This window comes from Pseudophryne corroboree, chromosome 2, assembly GCF_028390025.1.
Source record: "Pseudophryne corroboree isolate aPseCor3 chromosome 2, aPseCor3.hap2, whole genome shotgun sequence".
Taxonomy (NCBI): Eukaryota; Metazoa; Chordata; class Amphibia; order Anura; family Myobatrachidae; genus Pseudophryne; species Pseudophryne corroboree.
The window spans coordinates 349,366,956-349,386,506 of NC_086445.1; the positions used below are offsets into that span (position 1 = coordinate 349,366,956).

The 19,551-nt window shown below is 48.0% G+C and overlaps 1 long non-coding RNA gene across 1 annotated transcript in view; it reads left to right on the plus strand.

Moving 5' to 3' along the window:
• Positions 1 to 18,953: 18,953 nt before the first annotated feature.
• The window catches only part of LOC135050800 (uncharacterized), a 74,295-nt gene continuing 73,697 nt past the window's right edge, over positions 18,954 to 19,551 (plus strand). The window contains exon 1 of the long non-coding RNA XR_010241829.1: positions 18,954 to 18,995. This is a non-coding gene — a long non-coding RNA (uncharacterized LOC135050800). The remainder of the gene's footprint in view (positions 18,996 to 19,551) is intronic.

Below are 19,551 nucleotides of genomic sequence, written 5' to 3' on the forward strand. Positions count from 1 at the left end.
TATGTGCTAAGGGTGGACTACAGCTATGTGCTGGGAGGCAGATGGGGACTATGGCTATGTGCTTGGGGAGGTGAGGGGCTATGTGCAGGGAGGGGGACTATGGCTATCTATGCTGGCCGGGAACTATTATGTGATGGGACGGGGGTGGGGACTACTGTATGACTGTGTTGGGAGAGGTGGAGACTATGGCTATGTGCTGGGGAGACTACGGCTGTTGCTTGGAGAGGTGGGGGCTATGGCTATTTACTGGGAGGTGACTATGTGACTATGGCTATGTGCTGGTAGGGGGATGGGGACTATGACTATATGACTGTAGGGGCTTATCTGGCACTGTGGGGGCATATGAGTATCTGGTACCGTGGGGGCATATCTGGCACTATGAGGGCATATCTGGCACCGTGGGGGCATGTGTATCTAGCAATGTGGGGGCATATCTGGCACTGTGGGGGCATATCTGGCACTGTGGGGTCATATATGTATCTGGCACCGTGGGAGCATATCTAGCACTGTGCTCGCATGTCTGGCACTGTGGGGGCATATCTGTATCTGGAACTGTAGGCGCATGTGTGTAGCTGGCACTGTGGGGCATATGTGTATATGGCACTATTAGGGTCATATGTGTATCACCCCCCCATTTTCATTGGCCACGCCCCATGTGGCATATGGCCACACCCATTTTTGGTGTGTGCGCGCCGAAGGTGCGCGCACACAGTACCACTAAGATTTTTTTTTCTACTTGCACCACTGGGTAGTGCGCAGCCTTGCACTTCTTTGTACTACTATTTAATTATACTACCTGGCCTTGGGTGGCATTGCCTCCACAGCCAGGCCAGGTACTGCTGATGTCTCCTCAGTGTTATAAGAATTACTGTGTGGGCATAATGTGCAAAGGGAACTGCTACTGTGTGGGCATAATCTGTATAAGGGTTACTACTGTGTAGCGTAATTTGAATTGGGGGAACTATTGTATGGTCATGCCCCTTTCCCGCAAGATCATGTCCCTTTTTTGCACATGCACCTTCCCTACTTCAAATATGGGGGGCGCCAGTCCCTTACTTTGCCAGGGGTGCCTGGACCCCTAGATACACCCCTGGTTATACTCAGTCTATCCTGACAAATCCTGATGAACCCTGAACAGTTTTTGTAATCCTGTCATACTCTGAGCCTGCTGTTTCCCTGCAAGTGCCTGATCCTGGGTGTTCCAGTCTATACTGTCTCTGTTAAGAGCTTCTGTTTATGTACCTGATATTGTGCACAATCATGTGTACTCCAGCCTGTATTTGCTGAACTAGAGCTTCTATTTATGTACCTGGTACTGTGCACAATCATGTGTACTCCAGCCTGTATTTGCTGAACTAGAGCTTCTATTTATGTACCTGGTACTGTGCACAATCCTGTGTACTCCAGCCTGTATTTGCTGAACTAGAGCTTCTGTTTATGTACCTGGTACTGTGCACAATCCGGTGTACTGCAGCCTGTATTTGCTCAACTGGAGCTTCTGTTTGTATCCTGTGTTATTACCTGTGTCCTGTCAGTCTGGTCCCGCAGTATGCCTGTTTGTGTCACTAGGAGCATCTATTCCATTGTGTTATATATGTTTTGTCTGTGTAACTACTAGCGGCTACTCTGCTACCGGAACCTGTCTGTCCACCTGCTTGTTTAACGGTGCTGTGTCGCTATTGGCGATCGCTTCCGTATACCAGCCCTGCCTGCCTGAACCTCTGCCCACCAGTGCCGGTTCTGCTCAGCAATCCGGTCCAGTCCCTTGTCTGCTCGTATTGTATTGTATTGTATATAGACGCTACCAGGGACTGCACCACTGACACCATTGCAGTTCAGTACCCAGTGCTAGGTAACTTCATCTCCAGTGCTGTGGTGTTAGTGTGTACCATCTGCCGCAGTGGTTCCATGCTAGTCGCACACGTTAGTGTGCTTTAGTGTCTTGTTTGTCCTGTGTGTCTGGTTCTTCCTCCTATGTCCCAGTCTGACTCCAGTTCCTTACTTGCATCGCATAGCAGCCTTGTCTATCATAAAAACCTGGGGGCATCTGAGTACTGGGCGGATCTAATCCTCCCAGGAAAGGCGGCTGCTATTGGTAAAGTCTTTGGCTGCAGGAGGCTAAAGAACTACTGGGCAAGAGCAACAGCGCCACCTAGTACCACGCTGGTGGCGCCCGTAACAGTTGACTATGCTGCAGTACGCCTCAGAGCGATCAGTCTGCCTTCAGTTCCTCCTGAGTCCACCAGAACCTACAATAGGAAACCAGTTGGTGAACCGCATCCTGTGTGTTGGGTGAAGCAAAGCCCAAACACCCATGTGGGTGTCCCTGGCAAAAACTATCGATATGATCTCTGCTCAGAATTATTAGCAAATCCAACTAGTACAGCCAACATCCATACCATCCCTGTGAGAGTTGCAACAATGTATTTTGGCTACTAATTTTGTATTTGTACCTGGCTAAGGCTAGGGCCACACATAGCGGCCAAGCGGGTCCTGCTTGGCCGGGAGGGGGGTTTTGTGTGCACACGAATCCTGCTCTGCGGGATGCCGCAGAGCAGTATCCGTCCAGTGACACAGAGGATTTCAATAGAACACAGTGCAGCACAGCCACACTGTGTGAACACATACATTGAAATGTACGTGTTCACATTGAAATCCCGCCGGCCTGTCATCCTGGATCCGGTGGCGGCGGCACTGCCGCGTATGTGTGGGCGCCTGCATAGGCGCCCATGTACAGTCTCCTTCTGGCCAAGTGGGTCCCACTAAACGGGACCCGCTTGGCCGATATGTGTGTCATACTTGCCTACCTGACCCTCTCCATGAGGGACAAAATGCTCTGTTCCTGGACTTTCCTGGTAATGTATGATTGCCATCACCTGTGGTGAAACACCTTTCTTATCAATTAACTAGCTCACACCAGGTGATGGCAATCATACATTACCATGAAAGTCCAGGAACAGAGCATTTTCTCCCTCATGGAGAGGGTCAGGTAGGCAAGTATGATGTGTGGCCCTACCCTAAACGTGGCCTGAGGAGGAAGAAAGTGTGCCATAATATTAGATTTATGCGTTGGTTTCCTACTGCCTATCACTAAGTTGTGCCATATCTCCAATCTGTACGATTTAAGTGGGACAGTTACAACTTTAAGCTTATGGTTCACCATCTGACAGTCAGGACTTTTGTCCCAACTGTTGTGAGCTGTGTCCTACTGACTGCTATGATTAGTTGCCGCCCCATTGATGTAACCAGACATGTAGGTGTACCGCTAATCCTTGGTGTGCGGTGTGCAGATTTTACACATTGATCATGTTAAGTGGCATGTTCATTTATATTTAATTATAACCATGAAAAGTTTCTTCAGAAAGGTGGATTTACCCCAAAATCCTTATTTGTTCTTTTGGAATGGAGGATGTAAGGGCCTCAGATTCTATAACCTCTATTAAATTAATTACTCCATTACTTTACTGACACGTGGCTTTAGCTATGATAAATAAGGTGGCTGATGTTGGTTGATATACACAGATTGCACAAAAGGCATAGTTGGTGACATATTACAAATGCTCTCAGATGCTCTACAGATACCAGGGAGCAGGGGCAGGTAGGAAGAACAGGTTGCGTGACACCGTTCATAATAATGAGTAACAGAGGTGAAGTCAATTCACTGAAAATTGTATAATCAATCCACTAGACCACAGGTTCTCAAACTCAGTCCTCAGGACCCCACACAGTGCATGTTTTGCAGGTCTCCTCACAGAATCACAAGTGAAATAATTAGCTCCACCTGTGGACCTTTTAAAATGTGTCAGTGAGTAATTAATACACCTGTGCACTTGCCGGGTTACCTGCAAAACATGCACTGTGTGGGGTCCTGAGGACCGAGTTTGAGAACCACTGCACTAGAAAAGTGGTTCTCAAACTCGTTTCCCAGGACCCCACACAGTTCATGTTTTCCAGGTCACATAGCAGGTGAACAGGTGTATTCATTACTTACTAGTACATTTTAAATGATCCACAGATGGAGCTGATTATACTTGTGATTCAGTGAGGAGACCTGGAAAACGTGAACTGTTTGGGGTCCTGAGGATCGAGTTTGAGAACCTGTGCACTAGACCAACCACTTTACTGGGAAGTGAACAGATCCAGGAGGGTAATTTATTCTCCATGGAGTTCAAGGGGTATTTATCAAAGCCTGTAAAGAGATAAAGTACTAGTCAATCAGCCTCTGCCTTACATTTTGCAGGATGTATTTGAAAAATGACACGTAGGAGCCGATTGGTTGGTACTTTATCTGTCACAATTTTATCACTCTCTAAGCTTTGATAAATATCGCCCAAGATAGTATACTTAGATTCTGCAGTGTCCTGGAGTAGGCAAATGTTACAAAAGTCTTGAAACACTTCTGTTTATATATTACTGGCAAAGATAATTCACATCAGTGTTCACCTGTGCATTCCCAACCTCGGTCCTCAAGGAACACTCAGTGTCAGATTAAGGTCTTAATGGGCATGGAGCTGAAATTTTTGAAGGGCCTGTTGTGTGCTTCCGCAGGGGGTGTGTGGCTGTGATGGGGGCTACGGATATGGGTGCGTGACCAGTGCTGTATTTAAATATATATATATGCGTGGCTGTATGCGTGTTTGAAAAATACAAAACTCTATCTACATATCTTTCTCTCTCTCTCTCTCTCACTCTCTCTCTCTCTCTCTCTCTATATATATATATATATATATATATATTTATCTATCCAGCAAGAGAGAGAGAGAAAGGAGAGAGTCACTGGGGGAATTTATTTTTTGGGTGCTGTGACCGGAGACACTAACCAGCCACACGTGTAATGGCGGCCGCGGCACTGAAGGGGTTAACCCTGAGCTGCCCGGCACCATTTGAACAAAAGGCGCTTGGCATCACTGTTAAACGTACTTATGGCGCTGGGTGCGGACTGTTTAAAAGTATGTTTAATGATGTGTTTTAACATGTCATATGTAGTGCTCTGTGCACAATTGTAGGATTGCATGTTTAACTGTATTTATATTCAAGATATGGTCACCTGTATTTTAAAGGGGAAATGCACTTACTATATCAGTCTCTCTGGAAATAGGAAGTGACATGCTAATGGCCCTGTCCTAGCAGAGAGGCGTGAATGACAACCTGATTGGTTGGAGAAGACAGGGAGGGCTTACCCCCCTGTTGTACTGTGTGGAAAATTGACATAAAAAGGAGTCCTGCGTGCCTCCAGAGTGTATTTGTACCATCTTCATTCTGCTGCAACATCTTGCTGTATTGCTGTTGCCCCTAGCAATAGGGAGGAGTCTTTTTTAAGACTATTATTGAGCAAATAAACATCATCTGCCTCAAGAAGATTGCTTCATCTTGTGACCTACAGGGTTATGCCAAACATAGCCCCGTCCTCCGGCTGTCCAGGGAAGCACCTAACGTCTCCAAGTTCCGCCTTCCACCAGCTACCGGTAGAGGCCTAGCAAGGATTCGTCAACACCACACAGGTGTGGTAACGCAGTGTGTCAGCACATACAGAGCAGAACCGTGGTTCCAAATGCCACGGCAGGTTAGGAGTTTGGTGGTGGCAGCATAAACCCGCCCACAGCGCAGTGGGTGGAGTCAGTAACAGGCGGTTACTGACGGTAAGTGGGAATCCCCTATGTGGTCAGGTCCCGTGCGACCTAACCTTCAATTCTGTGCACAGGGGACGGGACGCGAAAGCGGTGAGTGCTTTCGTACGGAACCATCCTGTCACAGAAATTGGTGGCAGCGGTGGGATAATCCCAGGCAGCTTTTCGGTCACCCGATTGGAGAAGCCAAGTTACTCAGGAGAGGAGTAACTGCAGCGCAGGAGAACGCACAAGATGGCGGACTTCAGCGGAATGTTCAAGGACGATTTGGAGATCGTGTGTCGGCAGAAGGGTGTGGAGAACCCTTCCAAAGCGTCCAAGAGCGTCATGAGGGCGGCGCTCATAAGTTTGGAGAAGTCCCATCGGACGGAGGTGGAAAGCACTGACGGCGTCAGCATCGCAGAGGACGGCCCACCAGTGGAACTTCGTAAGGAACCGGTGAGACCCACAAGCCCCGCCCCCTCTATCAACAGCCATGTTTCCCAGAAATCCCTAGCAGGGCCAGGATCCCAACGTCCCAGGGGGGGGGGGGGGGGGCGGCACGGATAGCCTAGCGGATCGGCTAGCGGAATTGGGGGAAAGGGCAACGGAGCAAGAGCGCTTGATCATCATCCAGATGTGGCGTGATGAGCGGGCATCACAAGCCGTGGTACCCCGGGAGCTGTTGTCAGCTGCTGCACACAGATCGGGACGCATTCATTTTGCCAAGTTTGCAGACAGTGATGGGGACATTGATGGACATTTACAAGTTTTTGAGAGGACTTGCAGACTACATGAATTACCCAAGTCGGAGTGGGTGAGACACCTTGTGCCCACTCTGCATGGAGAGGCCTTGGAGGCCTATCGAGGAGTGGCCACGGAGGACTGTGGGGATTACGACGAAGTCGCAAAGGCCCTCCGCCAGCGATTCTTCATCACTCCAGAGTCGTACAGGAAAAAGTTCCGAGACCTTCCCAAGAATCCTAGCAACACCCATGGGCAGTTCGCCACCCAGCTGCGTCAGTACGTGGTGAAGTGGGTGAAGGATTCTGAAGCCACTGCATGGGACGCACTGATTGACCTGATCTGCAGGGAGCAGTTCTATCGCAGGTGCGCCCCAGAAGTGAAGGAGTGGGTACTAGACCGGGAGCCACCCAGCTTAAAGATGGCTTCCCAGTTAGCCGACAAGTATGTGGCAATTCGGCCACAGGGGCAGAAGCGCCCAACCAGCAGCCAGCCCCAAAAGACTGTACCACCAGGGGGACACCCCTCTTCAGCTCATCACCCCCAAAGACAAGCATCCTCCAACCCGGGTGCTCTTGGCCAGCAACCGCACCGCAGTGTCCCTGCAAGTGATCAGAGATCATCGGTGCCACTACTGGAGAAGAAGTGCTATGGCTGTGGGAAAATCGGACATCTGAGGATGAACTGTCCTGCATCCCAAACACCCCAGACTCGTGCCCCAAATCCGAGTGCTGGAGCCCGGCTCGCTTGTTTGAAGACTGGAGATGAGCCTGCAGAGACTGTTCCCCCTCCAGTCAGTCCGATGTAGTGTGGCGAGAAACAGGTGCACTCTGCGGAGAGAGTCACCTGCATGGCCAAACCGCCTCTACACAACATGTGGAGGCACCTGCAGCCGGTCCACGTGGGACCCCTGCAGGGGGAAGGCCTAAGAGACTCTAGGGCCTCAATCACTGTAGTGAGCCCCCACCTTATAGATCCTGCTGCAGTGTTGCAGGGTCGCACTGCCAAGGTCACCCTGGCAGATGGAACGGAGAGAGAGGTTCCCATGGCAAGAGTCTACCTGGACTGGGGAGCTGGACCAGAGTTGCGAGAAGTTGCCGTCATGGATGGTCTCCCAACTAATGTGGTCCTAGGAAATGATCTGGGTGGTGGGATCGTCACCACATTTGCTGGCGCCATTTCCCGGAGTCAAGTTCCACAACCACCGTTGACATCAGCTACTTCAGCACAGCCCAGCCCAGAGGAACAGACTACAGCTGCTAGACAACTGCCAGCACAGCCAACCACAGCATCAACCAGCCCAGAGGAAAAGATTACAGCGGCTAAATCGGCACATCGACCCCGCATGCCTTTTGCCTCTGGTATGCCTATGTCCCCTAGCAACACAGAGGATGTCGGTTCCAGCTTGTTTGATCCTGTGGGGGTGCCCATAGATGCTCCTGACCCAAGTGGTTTGCCAACTCCGGCGGTAAGTATGAGAAACCACACTGACCTTTCCATGACTGACCCCTACCAGACTAACCCTAGTAGTCCCCACCTAGATCCCCCTGTAGAGTGTCCCAATTTAGGAGAGATTGAGGGCCGCAGGCAGGAGTTTAGGGAGGCTCAACTCTCTGACCCATCCCTGAAAGGCATGAGGCGCCACTCTGTCAGCGACCTTGACAGGGTTGGGGCAGGTAGTTTGACCTGGCGGGAAGGGTTAAGGTACAGGGTAGACAGGAAAGTGGGAGGGGATAGACCAGATAGGGAACATGTCCAACTGGTCTCCCCAGGGAACTTTCCTGCGCAACCGGTGTCGGTTGCCAGCGAAACCCCTTTGGACAGTAACCCGGAGACAGACCGTACCCTGAAGTGCCTGTCACAGAGCTTACCCTGGTCTGGAATGTCGGATGACGCCCAGACCAACTGTAAGGCTGGTGCCATGCGTTGGCAGCTGGGGCACTCCAGCGGTTGTGTTGTCTCTGGGCCTCTGCCCATAGGAGAACCTTTACAGCAAGTTGCTGTGGACATAGCAGGTCCCCTGCCTGTGCGCAGTAGATCGGGGAAGACACGCAGCCTCCCTGTAGTGGATGCCACACAGGATCCAGAGGCTGGTGGTCTGGCCACCATCACTGTGGCACAGGTAGCGGACGAGGAGGAAGAAGTAGGCCTAGGTGACAGGGTAGGTTTCCCCGAGTCATAGGTCGACAGAGGAGGATTGGAGGGCAGGTCTGACAGTTAGGGCAGACAGTTGCCAGATAGAAATTATGGAGGTGCAGTGCCTGGGGCACCATGTGGGAGGAGACAGGGGTAGGCCCAAACCAGAGGGGGTGGAGGCAACCAGAGGCTGTCCCCGACCCACATCACCCAGACAGGTACTGACCTTAGAACCTGTAAGGCCCTACGGACACGCTGTCATTGACTTTAGTCCTGTAGTGAACCCCTTTACAGAGATGGCTAGGAAGGGCATTCCCAAGTCAGTGGACTTTGCACCCGCTTGCGAGTTGGCATTCCAGTCATTGAAGGAGGCTCTGGTACCCGATCCAGTGCTGATGGCGCACATTCTTGACCAGGACTGTGTTTTACGAACTACTGCGCCACTGCACGGACTGGGAGTAGTACTGAGCCAGGAGGAGCCATATGGGCAGGAGCACCCTGTGGCCTGTTTGATCAGAATACTGCTATTGTGGAAGGTGGGGTATGCCACAATTGGGACACCTTGGGTGGCACTTGTGTGTAACAGGCCCCCCACCGTGGTGACTTACCACCCACCTGTTAGGTGGCTGCAACCTACCTTACGGAAATTGGACAGACTTTTGTGGTGGAACCTTGAACTTGGACTTCAGGTGGACTATTTGAACATTGTGCACCCACGAAGAGAGGCCCACTGCACTATGGATGGACTGTCTAGGCCGGAGCCTACACCCCCCAGGTAGCGTCCCCTTCAACCCAACAGACTGCGGGACCAGGAGTCAAATCGTTGGGACATGGCTCCCTGGTTTCCCGCTTGAATTGGGGGGGGAGGAGTGTGACCGGAGAGACTAACCAGCCACACGTGTAATGGCGGCCGCGGCACTGAAGGGGTTAACCCTCAGCTGCCCGGCACCATTTGGACAAAAGGCGCTTGGCGTCACTGTTAAACGTACTTACGGCGCTGCGTGCGGACTGTTTAAAAGTATGTTTAATTATGTGTTTTAATATGTCATATGTAGTGCTCTGTGCACAATTGTAGGATTGCATGTTTAACTGTATTTATATTCAAGATATGGTCACCTGTATTTTAAAGGGGAAATGCACTTACTATATCAGTCTCTCTGGAAATAGGAAGTGACATGCTAATGGCCCTGTCCTAGCAGAGAGGCGTGAATGACAATACTTTTTGATGTGTAAGTTCCTTAGAGAAAGATGTTCCTCACGGGGATCTCCTTATCCCATATGTAAAGTAGTCTGGGCTTGGAACCTGTTTCATGTAGGTGATTTAATTGATATATGAATCCTGAATGGCAGATGCAGGAAGGAAGACTGTTTGTTTGTGTTGCAGCCTTTCCTGTTGTAATCCCAAACACTGGGTTTGCCTGGAGATGTGAATGAGACAGAAACATTTGTATTTTGAAGCTATGTGTTAAATGTCTCAATGGCAAAGTGTAAACTCCCAGGTGGTAGGAATTGGAGTTTAAATTATACAAAACTTTGTCTGTGTGTGGCAGGAAAAAGGAAATAGCTTTTTTGCACTTACTGTATATCCTTGTAAAATGTAATTTATTTATATTTTGTGCGACAACCTGATTGGTTGGAGAAGACAGGGAGGGCTTACCCCCCTGTTGTACTGTGTGGAAAATTGACATAAAAAGGAGTCCTGCGTGCCTCCAGAGTGTATTTGTACCATCTTCATTCTGCTGGAACATCTTGCTGTATTGCTGTTGCCCCTAGCAATAGGGAAGAGTCTTTTTTAAGACTATTATTGAGCAAATAAACATCATCTGCCTCAAGAAGATTGCTTCATCTTGTGACCTACAGGGTTATGCCAAACATAGCCCCGTCCTCCGGCTGTCCAGGGAAGCACCTGACGTCTCCAAGTTCCGCCTTCCGCCAGCTACCGGTAGAGGCCTAGCAAGGATTCGTCAACACCACACAGGTGTGGTAACGCAGTGTGTCGGCACATACAGAGCAGAACCGTGGTTCCAAACACCACGGCAGGTAAGGAGTTTGGTGGTGGCAGCATAAACCCGCCCACAGCGCAGTGGGTGGAGTCAGTAACAGGCGGTTACTGACGGTAAGCGGGAATCCCCTATGTGGTCAGGTCCCATGCGACCTAACCTTCCATTCTGTGCACAGGGGACGGGACGCGAAAGCGGTGAGTGCTTTCGTACGGAACCGTCCTGTCACAGGTGCCCGTAAGTAATGGGCGCCCAACGGAACTATTCAATCGTTTTACCATGACTGCATGATTTCTGCTCGCAGTCTCTTGAGGTGGTGAGCAGAAATTTGTGAACAACTGGCTGTTGGAGCACCCAAACTGCTGTTTTGGCAGCATGGCCAATAGTTTAAACTGGTTTAGCCACTTTACACAGTTTAACCAAGTGCTTTTGAGTGATAAGCAATAGGCGCCTGCGGTACTCACTTCCATTTGCATTACAATTGAATAGCTCTGTCGAGCTGCCATTACTTATGGGCATGCAAGAAACAATTGGATTCAACTCACTATGTCAAAGGACACAGTATGTCTCATCCAAAATATATATGTAAATATGTATGTATGTGTGTGTACTGTATGTGTGTATATATTAGTGATTATATATACAGTGATCGCGCTGAGCGGAAAAAAATTGTGGGTCCCAGGGACCCATTACTTTAAAAAATTGTGGTCCTAGTCCACTGATTTTGGGTTCCATCACATATCATGGGGGGAGAGTCAGGGAGAAGTTGGAAGAGCTGGGGGTAAGGGCAGGCAGTGCTGGGGATAGTGAGGGGTAAGTGCAGACAGGAGCTGGGGCAATACTGGGGGTGACTGGCAGTGGGTGACTAGGGAGACAGTGGGTGACAGTTGATAGAAGGAATTGAATGAGATCAGACAGGAAGGGCAGGGTGGTACCCTCTGTGGGGTACCTTGTTCTAAAGCTATTCAATCCTGCTCAGCATCCAGGAGCTGTTCCCGGATCCAGTCCTGCAAGCTAAATCTAACATCACCCCTTAGTGCCTGACCCTAACCACCCCCAGAGGTGCAGCTGGTAAGCGTGCATGCAGTAAGATTGAGGCTGCCATGTGGTCCCTGCAATCTCCCCCCTAACAGCACCACTCACCCTGATGGGCAGGTCCTCTGGTCCTCGCTCAGTGGCATGGGTCATGGTCCTGAAGATCTCCTCAGCAGTGCAGGGGTCTCCGGAAGCTCAGACGATCGAGCCAGGCCGCAGGGCAGGGTCTCCAGGCCAGCAAGCATCCGGTAACATATCGGCAGCTCAGCACACTGCGGGTGGAAAGTCAGCCGCCGGAACGAGGACACCAAGAGGATGAGACCAGCGGGCGGGAGTGTGCACTCGTTCATCGCTGGTGCCCCGTCGGCTGTGCATGCAGGCCAATATGGACGATCTCGTCCATATTTGCCTGCACTTCAATGGAGCCGGGTGACGGGGAAAGTGAAGAAACGTCACTCCCCTCGTCACTGCCCCCCTGCCGCCGGGTCGCCCGTTGGCCGTATCCACCGTCGGGCAGCTCGGCGGCGGATCTTTAAATGTGTAGGGCCCATTAGAAGCAGCCACTCATGCCTCTCATGGCATCTCCGCCAAAGCTGGACTGATCTGGAGCATGAGGTTCCAATAAATTTATTACTATTATATGTGAGCGCTGTTCACTGTAGGATATTGGCAGTACTTAGTACCAAGATACAGTAATTAGGCTGTTATATAACACTTCTCTTTTTCTAAATCATGATTTTAAACAAGGGAAAAGTTGATAATCAATTATAGAAAATATCCACACTGATTAAATAGAAAAACAAATAACAATTTACACAGCTAGCTATGAAACATGCATGTTTTTCTCTGTAGAATAACACTATCATCTACTCATTACTTCAGTATATGATACAAATTTTAATTATTCAGTTACTTGGATGGCAGTAATGAGCTGGTTGAACAATGTCAAAGATTTCATTTCTATCAGCTTCTGTGAAGTGTTTATTTTAAGCTACTTCCTACAGCTTCAAAAGAGGCAACAGCATTATTTGTGATTACATACTTAGCTTGCCATGCCTGTGTAAGCCTGATTTGCCCTCCAGGCTGCTTCAATTACTGCAATGAGGGTTGATTAAATGGGTCATTATACATGATTGGCAAGCAATATTGTTATACAGTAATGTAGGAATTAAGCCTTAATTGGATTTTTACTTATGATTTGGCAGGACCCCTTCAAGGCAACGCTACAATTGTGCCCCAGTAAAAAAATAAAAAATAATAATATATATATATATATATATATATATATATACTGTACATCATTAATTTGGAACTACAGTGTCCTTGCAGTTGATCCAAAGTTAGAAGGAAAAAAAGGAGCAGCTTTGCACCTGGACAATCTATACTGCATCAGATTTAAAATGCACAGAGAGATTTAGAGTTGGGAGGTGTATGTCCTCTATAAACCCTAAATTGCAAATAAAAAAAAAAGATGGCAAGTATTTGTGTGTTACATGCGAAACCAGCCAGTATTGAACCCTTGCATTGCAACATGGTTTGTCCAGGTCCAAAGTTGCTTCTTCTTTTTTTTTGCCCCCAAATCAGAATCAGCACCCAGTGGCAAAAGCAGGATTTTCATGGGGGGGTTTCACACATATATACACACACAATGGGGGTCATACCGAGTTGATCGCTAGCTGCCGTTGTTCGCAGCGCAGCGATCAGGCAAAAAATCGGCACTTCTGTGCATGCGTATGGTGCGCACTGCGCACGCGCGACGTACTTTCACAAAAGCCGATGCAGTTTCACACAAGGTCTAGCGACGCTTTGTAGTCGCACTGCTGATCGTTGAGTGATTGACAGGAAGTGGGTGTTTCTGGGTGGTAACTGTCCATTTTCGGGGAGTGTTTGAAAAAACGCAGGCGTGTCAGATAAAAACGCAGGAGTGGCTGGAGAAACGGGGGAATGGCTGGCCGAACGCAGGGCGTGTTTGTGACGTCAAAACAGGAACTAAATAGTCTGCAGTGATCGCAAGGTAGGAGTAGGTCTACAACTACTCTGAAACTGCACAATTTTTTTTTGTAGCCACGCTGCGATCCTTTCGTTGGCACTTCTGCTAAGCTAATATACACTCCTAGAGGGAGGCGGCTTAGCGTTTGCACTGCTGCTAAAAGCAGCTAGCGAGCGATCAACTCGGAATGACCCCCAATATACAGTACATACATACATACATACATACATACATACATACAAAATATACATGCACACACAGTACATATACGCACACCCATTAACAGGAAGCACAGCCCCCAGCACATGACATGCTACTTGCGCAAACAGTGCTGGCTGGGGGAGGTACATGCTGCACCAATCGCTGCAACAATTTACTTTTAGAGGGCCCCCTCCTACAACCCCTGACATACAGTATGTGGAAGACGCACCTGGCTGCTGCAGATTCACTGTGTGTGTGATGAACACAGCAGACACTGCCTCAACCGACTCTAACTCAAAGTCCCTTGGCTTGTACTGCCTGAGAGGAGCTGCGTGCTTTGCAGCAGCTCCCCCTACAGGTAGCTGGCAGCCAGCTTCTCACTGTCACTCGGACACTGACAGTGTAAGGAGCCGAGGAGGGAGCTGCAGCAACATGAGCTCTCCTTCTAAAAAAAAAACATTGTCCACTAGTACCAATATATCGGCGGCCAGGGGGGTTTCTAGGTACTCGGACCCCCCCTCCCCTGCGTGCGCGTATGGCCCCTTGTGTATATTATTATTATTATTATTATTATTATACCACTTTCAGACATCAGACCCGGGATATTGCTGGGTCTGGCATGCCAGGAAATTCCTGGGTCTGAGTTCCATGACCCTGGTTGGGAGAAGGCTTGCAGACCCGGGACTTAGTCCCATGTCGTTTGCATTCAGACATACCAAAATCCTGGGTTGATGCGCGTTCACGTGCATAACCCGGTATTTTGAGGCATGTCTGGAAGTGTCTTAGTAGTAGTAATATTATTATTAAGACTGCTTTGTTTGCCATCCAAAGAGATCTGGAAATGTCTGGGTGGTCATTCATATCAAAGTAATCTTTAATGTGAGACTTAAGATTTGAGAGCACGACAGGGTTATGGAGTAGAGAGTCATTAAGACGCCAGATCATGGAGTGAGGGTGGGGAACTAGGCCAGAGATGTCAATAGAGATGGGAACGTGGTCAGACCAGATGAGAGGGGGGACCCAGGCTGATTGAAGATGGAGAGCGAGATTGTGGCTAAACAGAATAATATCCATGCAGGAATATGAGTTGTGTGGGTTGGTATAAAAGGTTCAAAAGTGAGATGGAAAAAATGGATTTCCTACAGGAATACTTAGGGGGACATGTACTAAGCAGTGATAAAAGTGGAGAAGTGAGCCAGTGGAGAAGTTGCTCATGGCAACCAATCAGCAGCTCTGTATACTTTTATAGTATGCAAATTATAAATGATATGTAAATGCTAATTGTTTGCCATGGGCAACTTCTCTACTGGCTCACTTCTCCACTTTTATCACTGCTTAGTACATGTCCCCCTAAGTCTTTCTGGTGGAGTTTGAGAGTGGCAAAGAGCTTTCAGCGCTTCTCGGGGGCTATAGACAGAGCCCCTTCACATTAAAGGACAGGACACAGAAACCCATGGGCAGTGAAATGAGGGGTGAAATCCAATAAGATTGCAAGGAAAAATGCAGAGAATGTTATAGGGCATACAGGGAGGTCAGCAGAATAAGAGTGAATCCCGGAAAGTAGTGACAGGAAGAGTACAGTGTGGCCAGTTAAGCAGAGGGGAAGGAATGGGAAGAGGGGACAGGGTGTATGGTCACTCAGCAAAGCAGGATGGAACCAATGGTGCTGACAGCAGGTCGGGAAATTATGTGGACACAGGGCACATAAGTCAACGATAGGGCTAAAAGCCCTAAGAGGGCATGGCCAGGCCAAAGAAAGGCACATCGTACTGTTGACAGCAGTGGGGCGGAGAATGGGCCCCTTTTGAGAGACCTAAGAAAGTAAGCTGGAAGCGAAGACCAAAAAAGGTGAGGAACAGGCGAGGTGGGGAAGGGGGGCATAAAATAAAATAGAGGGAAGGAGGTTGAAAACAGATAGAAGAATAGAAGAGGAAAAGGAAAAAAAATATGGAGAGACATTTATAAGGGCAGAGAAAAAAACTTAGGCAGTATGACAACAAGGAAACATGAGAACATGTACGCAAACCTAATAACATAGGACAGAGCAAGATGATGCAGTGGATTGTTTGAATAACAGTACAGTAAAGGTGAAAGTCAGGCCTGGCGCAACCCATTCAGGGATGCAAAGCAGGTAGGTGCCAGGATGGAGAGGTGATCTCCCTGCTCTACATCCCTGTGCTGCACCTGGGTCCCCTGCTGCTGCCGGCTGCTGTGCCTGTCACACCGTTTGACAGGCAGCAGTGCTGGTAGCTCGAAGCTTCCCCCTACCCCCCTGCAGTGTCCGTAGCCAGTCCAAAAAAAGGCATTGCTACACTGTGCTGAGGGGTGGAGCTACACTGCAATGAGGGGCAGAGCTACACAGCGCTGAGGGGCGATGCTAATCTGGACCAGGCTGTCGAGGAGGACAGAAACTGCTATGGCCAGGCAGATGGTAAGCTGAGGGGGAGTGAGTGAGAAAGTATGTGTGTGTGTATCTACAGTATGTGTGTGTATCTATGTGTATGTGTGTATCTATCTGTGTGTGTGTGTGTGTGTGGGAAGGGGGGCATAATTTCTATAAATGGCACTTCTGAGGGCATTATATGTAACCGGCGCTACTATAGGGGCTATTATGTGCATAAGCAGCGCTACTACAGGGGCTATTATGTGTATAAGGGGCGCTACTACAGGGACTATTATGTGTATAAGGGACGCTACTACAGGGGCCATTATGTGTATAAGCAGCGCTACTACATGGGCTATTATGTGTATAAGCTGCACTACTACAGTGGTTATTATGTGTATAAGTGGCGCTACTACAGGGGCTATTATGTGTATAAGCGGCGTTACCACAGGGGCTATTATGTGTATAAGGGGCCTACTACAGGGGCTATTATATGTATAAGCAGCGCTACTACAGGGGCTATTATGTGTATAAGTGGCGCTGCTGCAGGGGTTATTATGTGTATAATCGGTGCCACTACTGGGGACATTGTGTGTATAAACAGCACTACTATGCGTGGGGTAATGTGAATAAGGGTGTGCTACTGTGTGGTGTAATTTGAAATTGGGGTACTATTGTGTGGCCATGTCCCTTCCATGTGAGACCACACCTCTTTTTCGCTGCACGCTGTTCCTTTGTAAAATATGGGCGGTCACAAATTTATAGTTTGCAGGGGGCGCCAAACAACCTAGCTCCAGCCCTGGTGAAAGTAAAGGTAAGCCAGTACAGTAAGGCTCAATAGTAATCAGGAGGACAGCCCAAACAGCCAGGGAAGTTAAAGTATGCGCTACAGCAAGCAATCGAAGTAACACAACATATTAACCAGTGTGAGTAGGGAGAGGTCCTGAAAGCTTGTAGGGAGGAGTTAGCATAGGTGATCATATGGAGTTTATGAACTTCCTTCATGATGGCTTCTTTCGCAGTAAAGTAATGCATCCCGAGGATGACGTCTTTGTGTTGAGATTAATCTTGCCAGTGTGGATGCAGTGCTCTGTGAGCATAATCGAGTAGGAGATGGTCTTCGGGAATCTCGGGGAGAGCTGGGTAAACAGTTTTACGAGGTAAAGTTCCAGATGAGTAGGCTCAACATCATCAGGAATCCCACAAATCCTCAAATTATTCCTCCTTGCTCTCTTGTTTAGATCTTCTTAGGAGTCTTGGAGCTGAACAATAGGGGTCATTCCGAGTTGATTGCTCGCTAGCTATTTTTTGCAGCGCTGCGATCAGATAATCGCCACCTATGGGGAAGTGTATTTTTGCTTTGCAAGTGTGCGAACGCTTGTGCAGCCGAGTGGTACAAAAAAAATTTGTGCAGTTTCTGAGTAGGTCTGAACTTACTCAGCCGCTGCGATCACTCCAGCCTACCCGGTCCCGGAATTGATGTCAGACACCCGCCCTTCAAATGCTTGGACACGCCTGCATTTTTCCAACCAATCCCTGAAAACGGCCAGTTGACACCCATAAACATCTTCTGCCTGTCAATCTTCTTGCGATCAGCTGTGCGAATTAATTATTTGTTAAATCCATCGCCCAGCACCGATCCGCTTTGTATCCGTACGTCACGCCTGTGCATTGCGGTGCATATGTATGCGCAGTTTTACTGAGTTTTGACTTGATCGCAGCACTGCAAAAAATAGCTAGCATGCAATCAAGTCGGAATGACCCCCAATGACTTGATGCATGTGATGAAAGTCAGTTTCGGTGGATTGCTGAAATGACACCACATCTTTCACACGGCGCTCCAGCTGATCTGTTCTACCTTCAATTTCTGCAATGTCAGATTACAAGGAATGTAGGGCTTGAACTGAAGACTTGACGTCTTATACTTCTTTGAGGAGGCAGATATCCAATTTATTCTCAACTTATGCATCAGTCACTGGAACCGCTTCCTTTCCGGTATTTCCCCTACTCATCTGCCTTGTTTTAATTGATCTTAAATGCAACAACAAGACAACCCTTCCTCTGTTGCTTCTCCTCATTTACGGCCCACACTGTAAATCCTAACACATACACATACAAGAAACCTCAACAGCCTTCATATATTAGTATCTTCTCTTAAAATACTCTCATGCAATAACTAGGGGTATTTCCAGAGGAGACCTGCTTTTTACCTGTCTCCATCCCAGAAATCACTTCACACTACCCCTTAAAACACTTTGCGGTAACCCCTTATGGAATTCTGTACCACCCCTTGACTTTGACAATAAAAAAGGCTGTAGCTGGCAGACATCCACTCAATATACAGTACATTTATAAGGAGAATGGTAGACTTGGTAAACATACATTGAAAGGGTACTTAGTAATATCTAAAGTTTACAAAGCTAGTTTATATTGTAGAATATATTGATATATCTCTTCTAAGTCTATGGTTTTGCTGTTCTGTAGATAAGGGAAATGTCTGTGCTGACCTTGTGATTGAACCACAAGTTAAACACATATTATTTGCTGGTGTAGGTGTAGAGATTTCTGAAATATGATAGAAATCTAAAAATATGTAGCACAACCAAGTTACAAATTACAGGGAGAGAACAACAAGAAGAACAAATGACATGCATGGTATTTGAAGGGTAGGATGTGACAAGAAAACTGATCTCTACTGGAAATGATGGGAAATCCCTAAATAATGTAAAGAATTTAACTGAAAGTTTCATTAGATACAATTTCTACAAGCTGTAGGCATGTAAATCTATCTATTCCATGGTGCCTTTATTGTTAGAGCAGCTGTGAGAGGCTAATTTAAGGTGTGGCAGTTGCTAGAGAGCAGGCAGCAGACCTTTTGAGAGACACAGTGAACGTTGGCTGTAAGTACTGTGCGAATACTACTGTTTTGTGAGAAGTACGTTAAGTCCCTTCACTCTGAGACAGGGAATCTTTTTGTTTAGTTAGAGCTGGAAAGGCTAGGGTTTTTGTTTTGTATTATTTATCATTGTGCTGCAAATAAAACTAACTGCTTCTACTTGTACCAAGGCCCTAGACTGGTGTGATACTAATTGGCTGCTGTATGAAACTGCAACCGTCTACCCCAGGAAACGGCATCCTAACCCTGATCTTACTACAATAGATAGATAGATAGATAGATAGATAGATAGATAGATAGCAGCAATGGCAGGTGGCACTCCAAGTAAATAAAAAAAGACAGACACCAGTATGTTCTAACTTTTCAGAGTGATTAAAGCTTTCCTCAGGAACAAAAAACATAAAAAATTAGGATTTTAATTACCTACCAGTAAATCCTTTTCTCATAGTCCGTAGAGGATACTGGGGTCCACATTAGTACCATGGGGTATATACGGGTCCACCAGGAGCCATTGGCTCTTTAAGAGTTTAATAGTGTGGGCTGGCTCCTCCCTCTATGCC